The sequence below is a fragment of the Bos javanicus genome, chromosome 23 (assembly GCF_032452875.1).
Source record: "Bos javanicus breed banteng chromosome 23, ARS-OSU_banteng_1.0, whole genome shotgun sequence".
Taxonomy (NCBI): Eukaryota; Metazoa; Chordata; class Mammalia; order Artiodactyla; family Bovidae; genus Bos; species Bos javanicus.
The window spans coordinates 42,935,053-42,948,479 of record NC_083890.1 but is presented as its reverse complement, the minus strand read 5'-3'; the positions used below and the strand labels follow the sequence as shown (position 1 = coordinate 42,948,479).

The 13,427-nt window shown below is 47.5% G+C and overlaps 1 long non-coding RNA gene across 2 annotated transcripts in view; it reads left to right on the top strand.

The window, feature by feature from the left end:
• Positions 1-13,427, top strand: part of LOC133236674 (uncharacterized) — a 57,564-nt gene that overhangs the window by 13,064 nt on the left and 31,073 nt on the right. The window contains exon 3 of one of the 2 annotated variants that reach the window (XR_009732977.1): positions 3,541-4,302. The exons of the other annotated variant lie outside the window; for it this stretch is intronic. This is a non-coding gene — a long non-coding RNA (uncharacterized LOC133236674). Of the gene's footprint in view, positions 1-3,540; positions 4,303-13,427 lie in introns of those variants that run through there. 2 annotated transcript variants of the gene reach the window in all.

The following is a 13,427-nucleotide window of genomic DNA, read 5'->3' as shown; positions in this document are numbered from 1 at the left end:
ATCATCACTGTGTTTCTCTCTGTAGAGATTTGCTGCCAGCTCACAGAAGAAGCCCTTCCACATTCTTTGGGCTTGCACACATGTGGGAGTGTGTGTGTGTGCATGTGCGTGTCTGTACATATGTATATTGCTTCATGGAATACTCCTTTGCAAAATGTAGAGGGAAGCATTGTGGGCTGTGAAGGAGACCGTCACAGAAAAAAAGAGATTTCTCTTGTGTCCTTTCAAATGGACCACTGCCCGCTGAAGCACCTTTTTCTTCTCTCTGAAGCCAAGTAAAGGCATCGGGGCCTATCGTCTTTCAACAGCACTCTTTCTTCTTCTTCTGTTTGGATTTCTCTAAGCACGCTTCCCCAGGCGTCTGGAAAATTAAATGAAAGAAATAAAATAATTCATCTTTTTTTCCCCCTTGGAGTGAGGACCTGCAGAAATAAAGGAAGCCAAGATACTTACAATAGGATCCATGTAGGTTTCAGGGAACAAAGAGAGACAACAATCACATGGATGGCTTAAAAGAGCTACACCTCAGGGTAGACCCGTTATGCAAGAGAAATGAAGCTGGTGGTAACTCCAGCCACTTAAAGAAGGAGTCCATCGTCTTACAAAGGAAGATGCGCGTGTGCTCTTGTGTGTGTGCTCAGTTGTGTCTGAGTCTTTTCGCCCCCATGGACTGTAGCCAGCCCGCCAGGCTCCTCTGCCCATGGAATTTTCCAGGCACAAATACTGGAGTGGGTTGCCATTTCCTATTCGAGGGTATTTTCCTGACCCAGGGATTGAAACTTGGCGTCTCTTGCATCTTCTTCACTGGCAGGTGGATCCTTTACCACTGAGCTGCCTGGGAAGCTCCTGCAAAGGGAGATACTCACTGTCATAAAAAGGTTTGCCTTCTGGTTAGGGATCTCTCACTTGGGTGATATAGACAGTACTAGACAGCACCCTGGGGGAAATGAATTGGGAAGGGACAGTAAAGAAACAAAGAGGAAACAAATTGGGAAACAAAGAGTATTCCTGATGTTAATTGGGGCTAGCACCTCTGACTCAGGAGGTGGTTTGTAGGGGCCCCGGTCAGGCCTCTTCAGAGCGGGCATGGCGGTGAGCTGCAGGCAGGGTTTTGAGAAAATCTGAGCAATGGTGGAGAGGGCTTCCCCGACCCTGTTCTCTGCTTTGCTGTCAATCCTGAGAGGTGATAAGCACGTGGGCTGCTGGGCGCGTGATGCTTAGAAACACCCTTCCTCAGGGGAGCCCCAGCTATTCAGGCGGCGTCTCTTATGCTTTGGAAAATCAAAACAAGTGAAGAATCAGGAATGTTCTGGGAAGAAGAAACAGCGATTGCATAGTCTGTAACCTAGGAAAGATTTTTATGTGTTTGGGGAACTGAAAGACCAGTAGGGAGAGAGAAGAGAGAGCAAAGGAGGGGGAGCGGCTGGTCGTGGGGGAGAGAGCTGGGCTGCGGGCTGGTGGATGCGGGTCGTGGGAGGGAGCTTAGATTTTTATTGTCAGTGTGTAGGTAACCCAGGGCCTTTAAGCTGGGGAAGTGCAAAGGATGTGATATGTACTCACTCAACCTTTAGGAAGATGGCTAAGAAACTTCCGGACACTCTCTGAAATGATAAGCTATTGAAAGTCCTTATCGAAGTTTAGCCCAGGATCTGCGGGGTAGGCTGGGGTACAAGAGACCCGTCCATCTGCTTGTAGTATCCCGTCCGCTGGCCGCACAGCATCCCAGATGTCTCTCTTCAGCACCTTCTGGTGTCTACAGGTCTTTATTCAAAATTGAGCTTCTCACTGTTTTCAAGAGGACGAGGCAATAGTCTATATTCCTGGCCCCTGGATATTGAAGAGGAAGGTCACAAAATGAAATTTCACCTTGGAGATTTTCCTAAATTAGAAAGCTCTCCCAAATGTAACTAAACTGGAGAGACTGGAGTGATCTCTTTAAGAAATCTTCAAAATGCCAGTAAAGTTTTCTCCAGGTTGTGTTTCTCCAAATCAAGCTGTAACAATTTGTAGGACTTCTGGTGGCTCAGGGGTGAAGAATCCACCTGCAATGCAGGAGATGTGGGTTCGATCCCTGGGTTGGGAAGATCCGCTGCAGAAGGAAGAAACGGCAACCCACTCCAGTATTCTTGCCTGGGAAATCCCCTGGACAGAGGTGCCTGGTGGGCTACAGTCCATGGGTTTGCAAGAGTCAGACACGACTTAGCAACTAAACCACGACCACCAATGATGTGTAAGAAAATGACAGACCCTACTCTAAGGCTTCAGCTATTTGAAATGGGTAAAATACAGGTATATATATCAGTCAGCTGAAGTTTAGTTATGCTGCAGGAACAAAGAACCCCAACTCTATGTTCACAAAGACAAGGTCCTTTCCTCCCTAAGTTACAGTTTGCAGGCCACCTGGACTCTGTTCTGTGCCGTTTTTATCCCAGAACCTCGGCTGAAGGAGCAGGCCTGCCTGGAACACAACAGCTTCACTGTGGAGGGAAGAGCGGTGGCGAGACGACCCATCAGCTCTGAAGGCTCCTGGCCGAGATGGCACAGGCTGTGCCATCTCTCACATTTCATTGCCCAAAGGGAATCAAATGGTCAAGCCCAATGTTAGCAGGAACGGAAGAATAATTGTTCTGTAGAAACTGGTCTGCAGAGAAGGGCAGTGAATATTATGAACAAATAACACGGCATGTAACAATGCAATATTTTGCTCTCTCCATTTCTTTGAACCAAATTTCAAGGGGAAAATTCAGTGACAGTCTTTTATTAATAGAACTGAAAACTTTCAGATACTGCAATTCAGAATGTGATCCAGTCCCTGAAAATTAGCATCACACGCATTCCTTTTGAAGGATAACTTGTGAAAGTCTGAAACGTGCAGTTTGGAAGTGATTAGCCCAATTTTACTAGAAGAAAAGAGCATTTAATAAAGCAGAGTTCTCAGTTTCTAATCTCATCTTGTACCAATTCCTCAAACATTTGAGACCAACTGCTAGGAGCACTTTTATACAGAGAAAAGAAAAAAGGAATCTTGTATTTCTTTCTTCAAGTTAGGGTGAATGGGATGAAAAGACTATATTGTTCACATAATTTTGGTCAGTGTTATGTCCACTTAAGAAAATCTGTATTGTGTGGTTAGGAGTAGGAAACTATATTCATCAAGGAGGAAGAGAAATGCCAGCCTAGGTAAGTCAAGGAGAAAACTGAAAGTAGCTCAGTCGTGTCTGACTCGTTGCGACCCCATGGACTGTAGCCCTCCAGGCTCCTCTGTCCCTGGGATTCTCCAGGCAAGAATCCTGGAGTGGGTTGCCATTTCCTTCTCTAGGGGATCTTCCTGATCCAGGGATCGAACCCAGGTCTCCTGCATTGCTGGGGGATTCTTTACTGTCTGAGCCACCAGGGCTGTAAGGACAGTATAAGCCAAACATCAAATATGTCAGTTCTAATAGAGGATTCACCCGTTCTTGCCTGGACTATTGCAGTGGCCCCAACTGGCCTCTTTGTTTCTGCCCTGGCCACACTGACGTCTGTTTATTCTCCACACAGCTGTCAGAGTGGGTCTTCTGGAACTTAGAGTATATCATGTTATGCTCAGAATCTGCACAGAACCTTTGAAGGAGGCTTCCAGCTCGCTCTGAACCATATCCAGAGTTCTCTCCATGGTTGGTGGGACCCTGAGTAATATGCCGTCCGGACAAGCTTTCTGACCTCATCTCCCAGCACTCGCCCCTCCCCGACTCTGCTGCAGTCACACTGACCTCCTCCACCTTCCTCTCACCTGACAAAGCTCTGTGTCTCAGGACCTTTGCACTGACTGTTCTATTAGTTAGGACACTCTTGACTTCAAAAACCCACATTCCCAATACGTTTGCTTTATCAGGGGGCCTTCCCTGACCATGCTACCTAATACAGCACCCAGACCTTCTCTGCCTACTTCTGCTTTAGTTTTCCTCCTTTGCATGTGTCACTCCCTGACGTCGTATCCACGGTCATTCTCCACCTCCTTTTACTAGATTATAATCTCCAAGAGATGGGGTTCTTCATTTCACTCACTGTTATATCCCTGATGTTAAGAACAGTGATTGGCACATAGTAGGTGTGTAATAAAATTTGTTGGATGAATGAAATAAACCATTGTTATTATTCCTGATTTCATGAGATGCATGTAAATACTAACATGCTGTTAATACAGAGACTAGTATTAACAGAAATGTGTTTCTGTACATAAATTCATTCCATAAAACTCTGATGAAAAACCCTACACATTAAATGTTTCACAAGAGAATTGGTCTCTTTTAAAACATCCCATAATTTTCTCTGCTTCTGTTAATTTTCTTTCTTTCTTTTATTTTTTGGCTGCATGGTGTGACATGTGGGATCTTAGTTCCCTGACCAGGGATCAGACCTGTACCCACGGTGTTGGAAGCACAGACCACAGTGGTCTAACCATTGGCCAACCAGGGAAGTCCCTAGAAATTCTCAGTGTTTACAGTACTGTGAAGCATAGCAGGTGATCACAGAACCCTTAGTAACAGGCCAGCTGAAAAACTCATCAGATATGTTCGCACATGAAGGATGAACTGTCCTTTGTAAGCTGGACATAGTGGATTATAGTTATAGCAGCAATGATGAGAGTGAGAAGAATAGCAAGAGTAGGGGTGATGAGAAAACAGAAGTAAGCCTGGAGCCTAATCAGGCTGAGGAGACAACTGTCAAGATGACTAAATGGAAGTAATAAACAGACCGCCAGGCTCAGAGCCGTCTGGTTACGAGTCAGCCCACACGCTAGTGATCAGGACTTCCATAATCTTGGAAGATTGCCTTCCGAATTCTCCTGTTCTTCTGTCTCCATGAAGACAGCTGCAACCAAAATGATGACACATGGTGAGTCCTTACTGTGTCCTCACTGAAAGAAGGCGTAATGGAAAGAGTGAGCTGGATTTCCTCTGGAGGTTGGATGGACCCTCCACAATGATGATGAGTGATTAAGACACTTTAATGGTTCGGAGTGGGGATGGCTGATTATGACCCCAGAGCTTGAAGCTTATTGAAATACCACCCCCAAAAGGAGAGCCTCACCCAGCGAGATGAGTGTTGTTGTTATTTTTATTCAGTTGCTAAGTCGTGTCTGACTCTTTGCAACCCCATAGACTGTCGCATGCCAGGCTCTTGTGTCCTCTCCTGTCACCTAGGGTTTTTTGCTCAGATTCATGTCTATTGAATCTGTGATACTATCTAACCATCTCATCTTCTGTCATTCCCTTCTCTTCCTGCCTTCAGTCTTTCCCAGCATCAGGGTCTTTTCCAGTGAGTTGGCTCTTCGCATCAGGTGGCCAAAGTATTGGAGCTTCAGCATCAACTCTTCCAATGAATATTCAGGGTTGATTTCCTTTAGGATTGACTGGTTTTATCTCCTTGTTGTTTAGGGGACTCTCAAGAGTCTTCTCCAACACCGCAGTTGGAAAGCATCAATTCTTTGGCACTCAGCCTTCTTTATGGTCCAACTCTCACATCCATACATGAATACTGGAAAAACTATAGCTTTGACTATATGCACCTTTGTCAGCAAAGTGATGTCTCTGCTTTTTCATATACTGTCTAGGTCGTCATAGCTTTCCTTCCCAGGAACACAGGTTCTTTAATTTTATGGCTGTGTCACCATTTGCAGTGACTTTGGATCCCAAGAAAATAAAATCTGTCACTGCTTCCATAATTTGGCCTCGAAGAAGGGGGTCCAGCAGGCATTTGTGGCCTTTTCTCCTAAGTTAGAGCGCAGGCTTTATCTTTGGCTGGAGATGGTTGCCCAAGCCTGTATCATATCCATGCTTCTTCCCCAGCTGTGAGCTGACAAAGCCATGTCTACACAGGCCAGCTAGGCTGCCGGGTTGGGTAGCTCGGGGCTGCTGGACCCTGGCCATAGGGGGCAAGTCCATCACCGCCCTCATCCTTCTTAGAAAGCGTGGCAGCAAGGTGCTTGTTGTAAAAGTCAGAGGAAGGGAATTCACGCCTGTAGAATTTGTAATCTAACTCCAGGCGCATAGCGGGTGCCCCATAGACATCATACCTACTGTTGCCTAGAAACAAACTTTCTCGCTTAGTATCAGCATCCTTGTTTTAGAGGCAAAGGAGTCACCTCTCAGACAAAGTAAGTAGCTGCCCCACCACTCAGGACCTGGGCAGGAAACTCACGACCCACTCAAAAAGCTTAACCAGAAGAGGATTTCAGGAGGGCTGCTATTTACTGAGGTGTGGGCAGGGGGCAAGAGATGGCGCCTCTGGGGCTGAGTGGGAAGCGGTGACTGGCCCCAAGCCTGCAGGGGGCCGGGTGTCATCAGAGGCTGTGAGTGTGGGGCGGAGGGCAGTGGATGGGAGCTGGTCCTGTCCAGGGATGCAGCGTGGCCCCATCAAACCGTGTCCTCAGCGTCGAAGCAGGGAGAAGCGAGGGGAATGAATACTTCTGCTTCTCTGTGTTCCTGTCCTGTCACCGCCCTTCACCCCCTCCCTCCCTTCTGCTCTCTGGTGCTCCTTTCTCCATCCCTCCTCCCCGCCTTCTCCTCTCTCTCCCCCCTTCTGTTTCTCTTTCCCCTTCTCCTTTCCCTCCACCCTACTTTCCTTCTATCCTTCCCTCCTTCCCTTCCTCTGCTGGAACCCACCAGGCCTTGAGACATCACTGAATAAGATCCAACTCCCTCTGCACGGTATTCACTGCAGCATCAGGCCATTAGGGAGCTTGTTCCATTAAGGACACTCTGTGTTTTCAAGCCCCAAGCGCAATTTACTTTAGAATTTTATTTTTCAAAAGGGGCTCCCATCTGCGAACGCCTTAAAGATCCCTCAGGCAGGAAGGCAACCCGAGTTTGCAGCTCCTTCTCTGAGGGCCACGTGTATCCACAGCTGCCCCTACTCAGCTGCCTGAGCCCCAGGCCTTTGCTGCTGTTGTTCCTTTATTTAGTTTTAAATATGTTTTCCACCGTGCCTCTGACCCAACAGGACCTGTGTCTTTCTGCTCTCTCATTTTGGAGATCTCCAACACCCATGAGTTTTCTTGGGGAAAGTGGGGTGTGTGGGACCAAGCCCAGTGACCAGGTGCCCCCTGTCTGGGCCAGGAAAGACCTCCCCAGGTGGGATCTGGGGAGGGCTCAGGCTTTCCTGCTATGGACCAGGGCAAAGCGCTGGTGCCTTTCTCTGCACCCCCGTTTATAAAACGGAGATAATGACCCCTTTTCCTTTTAACCGGAGTGCGGGGAGGCTTTGGTGCATTTCTAAAGGACTTGGGGCCCCCCATTTGGCAAGTGGAGAGTGCTGGGCATGCCGTGGTTCTCAGCATTCACAGAGAAACGCCTTCACTTAAGTTTGCTCTGCGCCCTCGCCATCTCCCCGGTGTTATTGACTAAAGTACTCTCCAAGAAGAATTTCTCCGAGACTCCCATGTTGACATCCTTCCTACTAGTGTTTCGAGAGCCAGGCTTGCTAGCTGTTTGTTCCTTTGGATGAAAGCCTGCGATCACTCTGTTAAGCACTTTCCCTTCAGTGGGAAGAAAGAAGAGAGGGTAGGGAGTGGGGGAAGGGAGCAGGAATCCAATAACTGCTCCCCAAAGTAGACAGTAGGCCTTTGCTTCTCAGGGTTCCCCCTGCTTCAGCCCTCGTGTGCTTTGAGAAATTAAATCTGGAGCAGGTATACCTACTGCAACGGGGACTGGGCTTTTCCATAGGATGGGTTGGTGTGAGAAGCCTTCCGGTGCTGGGGAGGCATGATAGTACATTGGCCGGGGTGGATTCGAGTTGCAGTGACTCAGTCTCTCTCTGTCTGTGTCTCTACCTCTGTCCTCTTTCCAGCAAAAGCATCTGGCCCTCAGACTTTCCTTCTGTAATCCTCTGACCCTGTTTCCCCACATCAATTGCCTTGTTGCCGGAGAAACCAGCAAACGAAGGAAATTTGAGGACCACGAACACATCTTATATGCTCTATAGGGAGGAGGAACCAGTGGCAGGGGAGCCTAGACTTCTGGGCACATCAGACAAAGCAACAGCACCTTCTTCTGGCATCTCTGGGGCATCCTTGGCAGGCAGCCTGGGGAGGTGGAGCGAGTACCACCCTCTGATTCAAGAATCAGAACTCACAGGTTCTTTCATCCGGGCCTCATCTTGAGCAGCCTTGTGACTTTGGACTAGTCCCTAAACATCTCTAGCCTCAAATACCAATATGTCACAGGATTTTTGTAAACATCATTCATTGATTTAGCAAGTATATGTTGAGTGCTTGTGTGCCAGGCACTGAGCAAATGTTAGGGCTGTCAGTCTTTGCTTCCAATATGTTTCTGGTCTACAGGAGAAAGTGAAAGTGAAAGTTGGTCAGTCGTGTCCAACTCTTTGTGACCCCATGGACCGTAGCCTGCCAGTCTCCTCTGTCCATTGGATTCTCCAGGCCAGAATACTGGAGTGGGTAGCCATTCCCTTCTCCAGGGGATCCTCCCAACTCAGGGATCAAACCCAGGTGTCCTGCATTGCAGGCAGATTCTTTACCATCTGAGCCACCAGGGAAGCCCAAGAATACTGGAGTGGGTAGCCTATCCCTTGTCCAGTGGATCTTCCTAAGCCAGGAATTGAACCAGGGTCTCCTGCATTTCAGGTGGATTCTTTACCAGCTGAGGTTTATGGGAAAAGTGGATGTGAAATAGATCAAGACAATCGTGTCTGATGAGCAAGCACAGTGGGCTACCATAGGGAAGAGAGACGAGTCAGGGGAGGGGCACCCCGCCCCGTCTTGGATGGTGATGGAAGGCTGCCTGGAGGAGGCCACAACCGAAGTGAGAACTGATTGGTGGAATAAGTTGGCAAGGAAGGGGGTGCAAAGACCCAAGAGGGCATTGCCCATCATTTTGGAATGGCTGCAGTGGAGAGAGAGAGGAAGAGCAGCCAGGTTAAGGGGAACCATCGGCAGTGGGGGTGTTGATGGGTGACTGCCCAGAGACTTTGGCAGCAATAATGCAGGGATGGTGTTAAGAGGTTCAAGCATCATCTGGGGCAGTAAAGAGCCATTGAAGACCTTTAAGTGAAGGGATGGCATAATCAGATCTGTACTATAGGAAAGGTGCTTTCACTGCAGTGTGGAGCTGAAACAGAGAGGGTGTGTGGGATATTCTCCATTTGTTGCTCCAAACCTGCCTGCTGCCTCTCTCCATCCTTCTCTGTGTTCCAGTAGGCTGACAGTTTTGGGACTGCAACAGAGGGCTTCTCTGCCCGCTGATTTGCAGATGAGTCCAGACCACAGAGGGCAGGAGCAGGGGACGGGAAGGGGGACGGAGTTGGAAACTGGGGCGTCTGTTCCCCAGCTCCCTCCCTGCTGTGGCCTCATATGGGCTGAGGCTCTGCTCCCTCCTGCAGTCTCTGCTCCCCTCCTGCAGCCCCAGTCCTGCCTGGCTGCCCTTTCCCCTCTTCGTGTTCTCTCTCTCTGGCTTATACATAGTGACAGCTCCCTTCAGGTCCAGGTGCCTAAGGCTCCCCTTGTTGCTAGCCCCAGGGGACATCACCATCCCTTGTGGGTTTCCATCAACCCTGCCAAGACCCTTTGTAAATAGGGATTCTTCAAGGACCCGTGGCAGGATGCCATCTGCTGGGCTCTGGCCCTGGCACAAGGGATTGTGGCTGGAACAGTGCAACGTGAAGCTGTTAACATCTGCCCAGGCAAAAATGAGAGTGGGGAAGAGTCAGGAGGGAGTCAGTGGAGTCCAAGGTTAATTTTGAGATAAAAGCAACAGGACTTAGATGTAGGAATGAGGGTGGGAAGCTGTGATTGACCTCTAGGTCCTGGCTTTTAACTGGGAGGATGGTGGTGATGTTCACTGAAATGCCAGGAGAGTTGGAGTAGATTGGTTTGGGGTAGAAAGAGATACTGAGAGTCCTTAAAATGGAAATTCTCCATAGGCACTTGGTTGTAAAAATCTATGTTTCAGAAGAGGAATCTGGGCTGGAGATTCATTAGCATAGACACAGTAGATGCCATAAAAGAAAGTCTAATGACCCAGGCAGAATGCAGAGAGTGGGAAGAGAAGGAAAACCAGGCAGCTGCCCTGAGGAAGGGACACTCGGAAGGCTGACGCACTGGAGGCTGAGAATCCACCGTCTGGGGCAACAGGAGTGGAATTAGAAAGCTATAGAGACGAGCAACCTTCATCAGTCATTCTTCCATGTGTATGAAAGATGATGTGATTGACAGCCTCCTCATCCAATCAAAGCTTTCCTCTCTGGTTAGAAACCTTTTCCTTTATTGAGCCCCTTGATGAGAAAGGGGAGTTCAAGATAGTCTTGTGTGTGAAGTGTGAAAGTCTCAGTCATGTCTGACTCTTTGCAACCCCATGGACTATACAGTCCATGGAATTCTCTAGGCCAGAATACTGGAGTGGGTAGCCTTTCCCTTCCCCATGGGATCTTCCCAACCCAGGGATTGAACCCAGGTCTCCCACATTGCAGGCACAGCTGAGCCACAAGGAAAGCCCAAGAATACTGGAGTGGGTAGCCTATCCCTTCTCCAGAAGATCTTCCCAACCCAGGAATTGAACCGGGATCTCCTGCATTGTAGGTGGATTCTTTACCAACTGAGGTATTATGGAAGCACCCAAGGTAGCCTTTCAACTCCATAAACATCGATTGACTGTTTACTATATGTGAATCTCAGAAACTCCTCTAAAACCAAGTGACCCCTGGGAACACCTGATGCTCAGGGCTCATGTCTCCTATTAAAGATGTGGTAGGGACTTCCCTGGCTATCCAGTCGATAAGAATCTGCCTTGCAATGCAGGGGATGTGGGTTCAATCCCTGGTCAGGGAGCTGGGATCCCAGATGCCACGGAGCAACTAAGCCTGAACACCATAGCTACTGAGCCCATGTGCTCCAGAGTCCAAGTGCCACAATGAGAGAGCCCTGAGCTGCAACTACTGAGACCAGGCACCACAGCTAGAGTCTGAGCATAGCAACGGAACATCTGTATGACATAACGAAGATTCCACAGCTAAGTGGAAGTGCCACAGCTAAGAGCCAACACAGAGGGAAATAAAGTTGTGGCAAAATGAACATAATATAAAATTATATAAATATAAAATTTGCCACCTTTATCATGTTTAAGATTCAGTAGTGTTAAGTATCCAAAATCACTGCAGATGGTGACTGCAGCCATGCAATTAAAAGAAGCTTACTCCTTGGAAGGAAAGTTACCACCAACCTAGACAGCATATTAAAAAGCAGAGACATTATTTTGTCAACAAAGGTCTGTCTAGTCAAGGCTATGGTTTTTCCACTAGTCATGTATGGATGTGAGAGGTGGATTATAAAGAAAGCTGAGTGCTGAAGAATTGATGCTTTTGAACTGTGGTGTTGGAGAAGACTCTTGAGAGTCCCTTGGACTGCAAGGAGATCCAACCAGTCCATCCTAAAGGAGATCAGTCCTGGGTGTTCATTGGTAGGACTGATGTTGAAGCTGAAACTCCAGTACTTTGGCCACCTGATGGAAAGAGCTGACTCATTTGAAAAGACCCTGATGCTGGGTAAGATTGAAGGCAGGAGGAGAAGGGGATGACAGCGGATGAGATGGTTGGATGGCATCACCGACTCAATGGACATGGGTTTGGGTGGACTCCAGGAGTTAGTGATGGACAGGGAGGCCCGGCGTGCTGCGGTTTATGGGGTTGCAAAGCCTCGGACACGACTGAGTGACTGAACTGAACTGAGTGTTAAGTATTGAACTTCCTGGTAGCTCAGCTGATAAAGAATCTGCCTGCAGTGCAGAAGACCCCAGTTCGATTCCTGGGTCGTGAAGATACCTTGGAGAAGGGATAGGCTATGCACTCCAGTATTCTTGGGCTTCCCTGGTGGCTCAGTCAGTAAAGAATCTGCATACAATGCAGGAGACCTGGGTTCGATCCCTGGGCTGGGAAGATCCCCTGGAGGAAGGCATGGCAACCAACTCCAGTATTCTTGCCTAGAGAATCCCCATGGACAGAGCCTTGCGGATGAGGTACTGTCCATAGGGTTGCAAAGAGACAGACATGACTAAGCAACTCAGAACAGCACAGTGTGAAGTATTAATATGTTCACATTGTTGTATAATGGAGAAGGCAATGGCAACCCACTCCAGTACTCTCGCCTGGAAAATCCCATGGACAGGGGAGCCTGGTAGGCTGCAGTCTATGGGGTCTCTAACAGTCGGACACAACTGAGCAACTTCACTTTCAACTTTCACTTTCATGCATTGGAGAAGGAAATGGCAACCCATTCTAGTGTTCTTGCCTGGAGAATCCCTGGGTCGGGGAGCCTGGTGGGCTGCTGTCTATGGGGTTGCACAGAGTTGGATACGACTGAAGTGACTTAGCAGCAGCAGCAGCATTGTTGTTTAATCAATCTCCAGAACCCCTTTAACCTGCAAAGCAGAAACTCTACCCATTAAACAATAGCTTCCTCCCCCGCAGCCCCTGGAAAGTACCATTCTACCTTCTGTCTCTATGAATTTGACTGCAGGCAGACTGCAGAGATATTGTGGGTTTGGTTACAGACCTCTGTGATAAAGCAAGTCACATGAATGTTTTGCTTTCCCAATGCATATAAAAGCTATGTTTATGTTGTACTGTAGTCTATTAAGTGTGCAATAGCATTATATCTAAAAAAAAAACTATGTATACAATTTACTTTAAAAATACTTTATTGCTAGTCCCTTCACTGTTCACCTGAAACCATCACAACATTGTTAATTGGCTATACACCAATACAAAATTAAAAGTTTAAAGTTTGAGATAACAAAGAAAAATACTTCATTGCTAAAAAAAAAGTGTTAACTACCATCTGAGCCTTCAGTGAGTGATAATGTTAATATCACAGATCACTGATGACTGATCATAGAACAAATATAATAATAATGAAAAAGTTTGAAATAGTAGGAGAATTACCAGAATGTGACGCAGAGACAGGAACTAAGCAAATGCTGTTGGAAAAATGGAACCAGTAGACTTGCTGGATGCAGGGTGGCCACAAACCTTCAGTTTGCAAAAAAAAAAAAGAGAGAGAGAAATGCAATAAAGAGCAATAAAACAAGGTATGCCTATATTCTAGATTCCTCCTAGAGTACAGTATTTGTACAGTAAGGGGTTTCCTACTTACGAACATTCAAGTTGAGAAGTTTCAAAGATGTGACCATGGGTTTGCAAGTCCAGTCAGGTAAGTTATTAATCATTCATGTGTCTGGCATACACTGTCAAATTCGGGCATGCTCTACGAGTGGCTGTGCTTTGCGGCACTTACTGCACAGCGCTGTATAGAGTACAGTAGTGCAGTGCCTTTATTTCAAGCCCAGGATATCCAGAAGCAAGGGAAAAAGCAGCAGTGTATAGCCGACTGTGCTAGGCTAACTTTGTTTAACTTACGAACAAATTGATGAGCTCTCAGA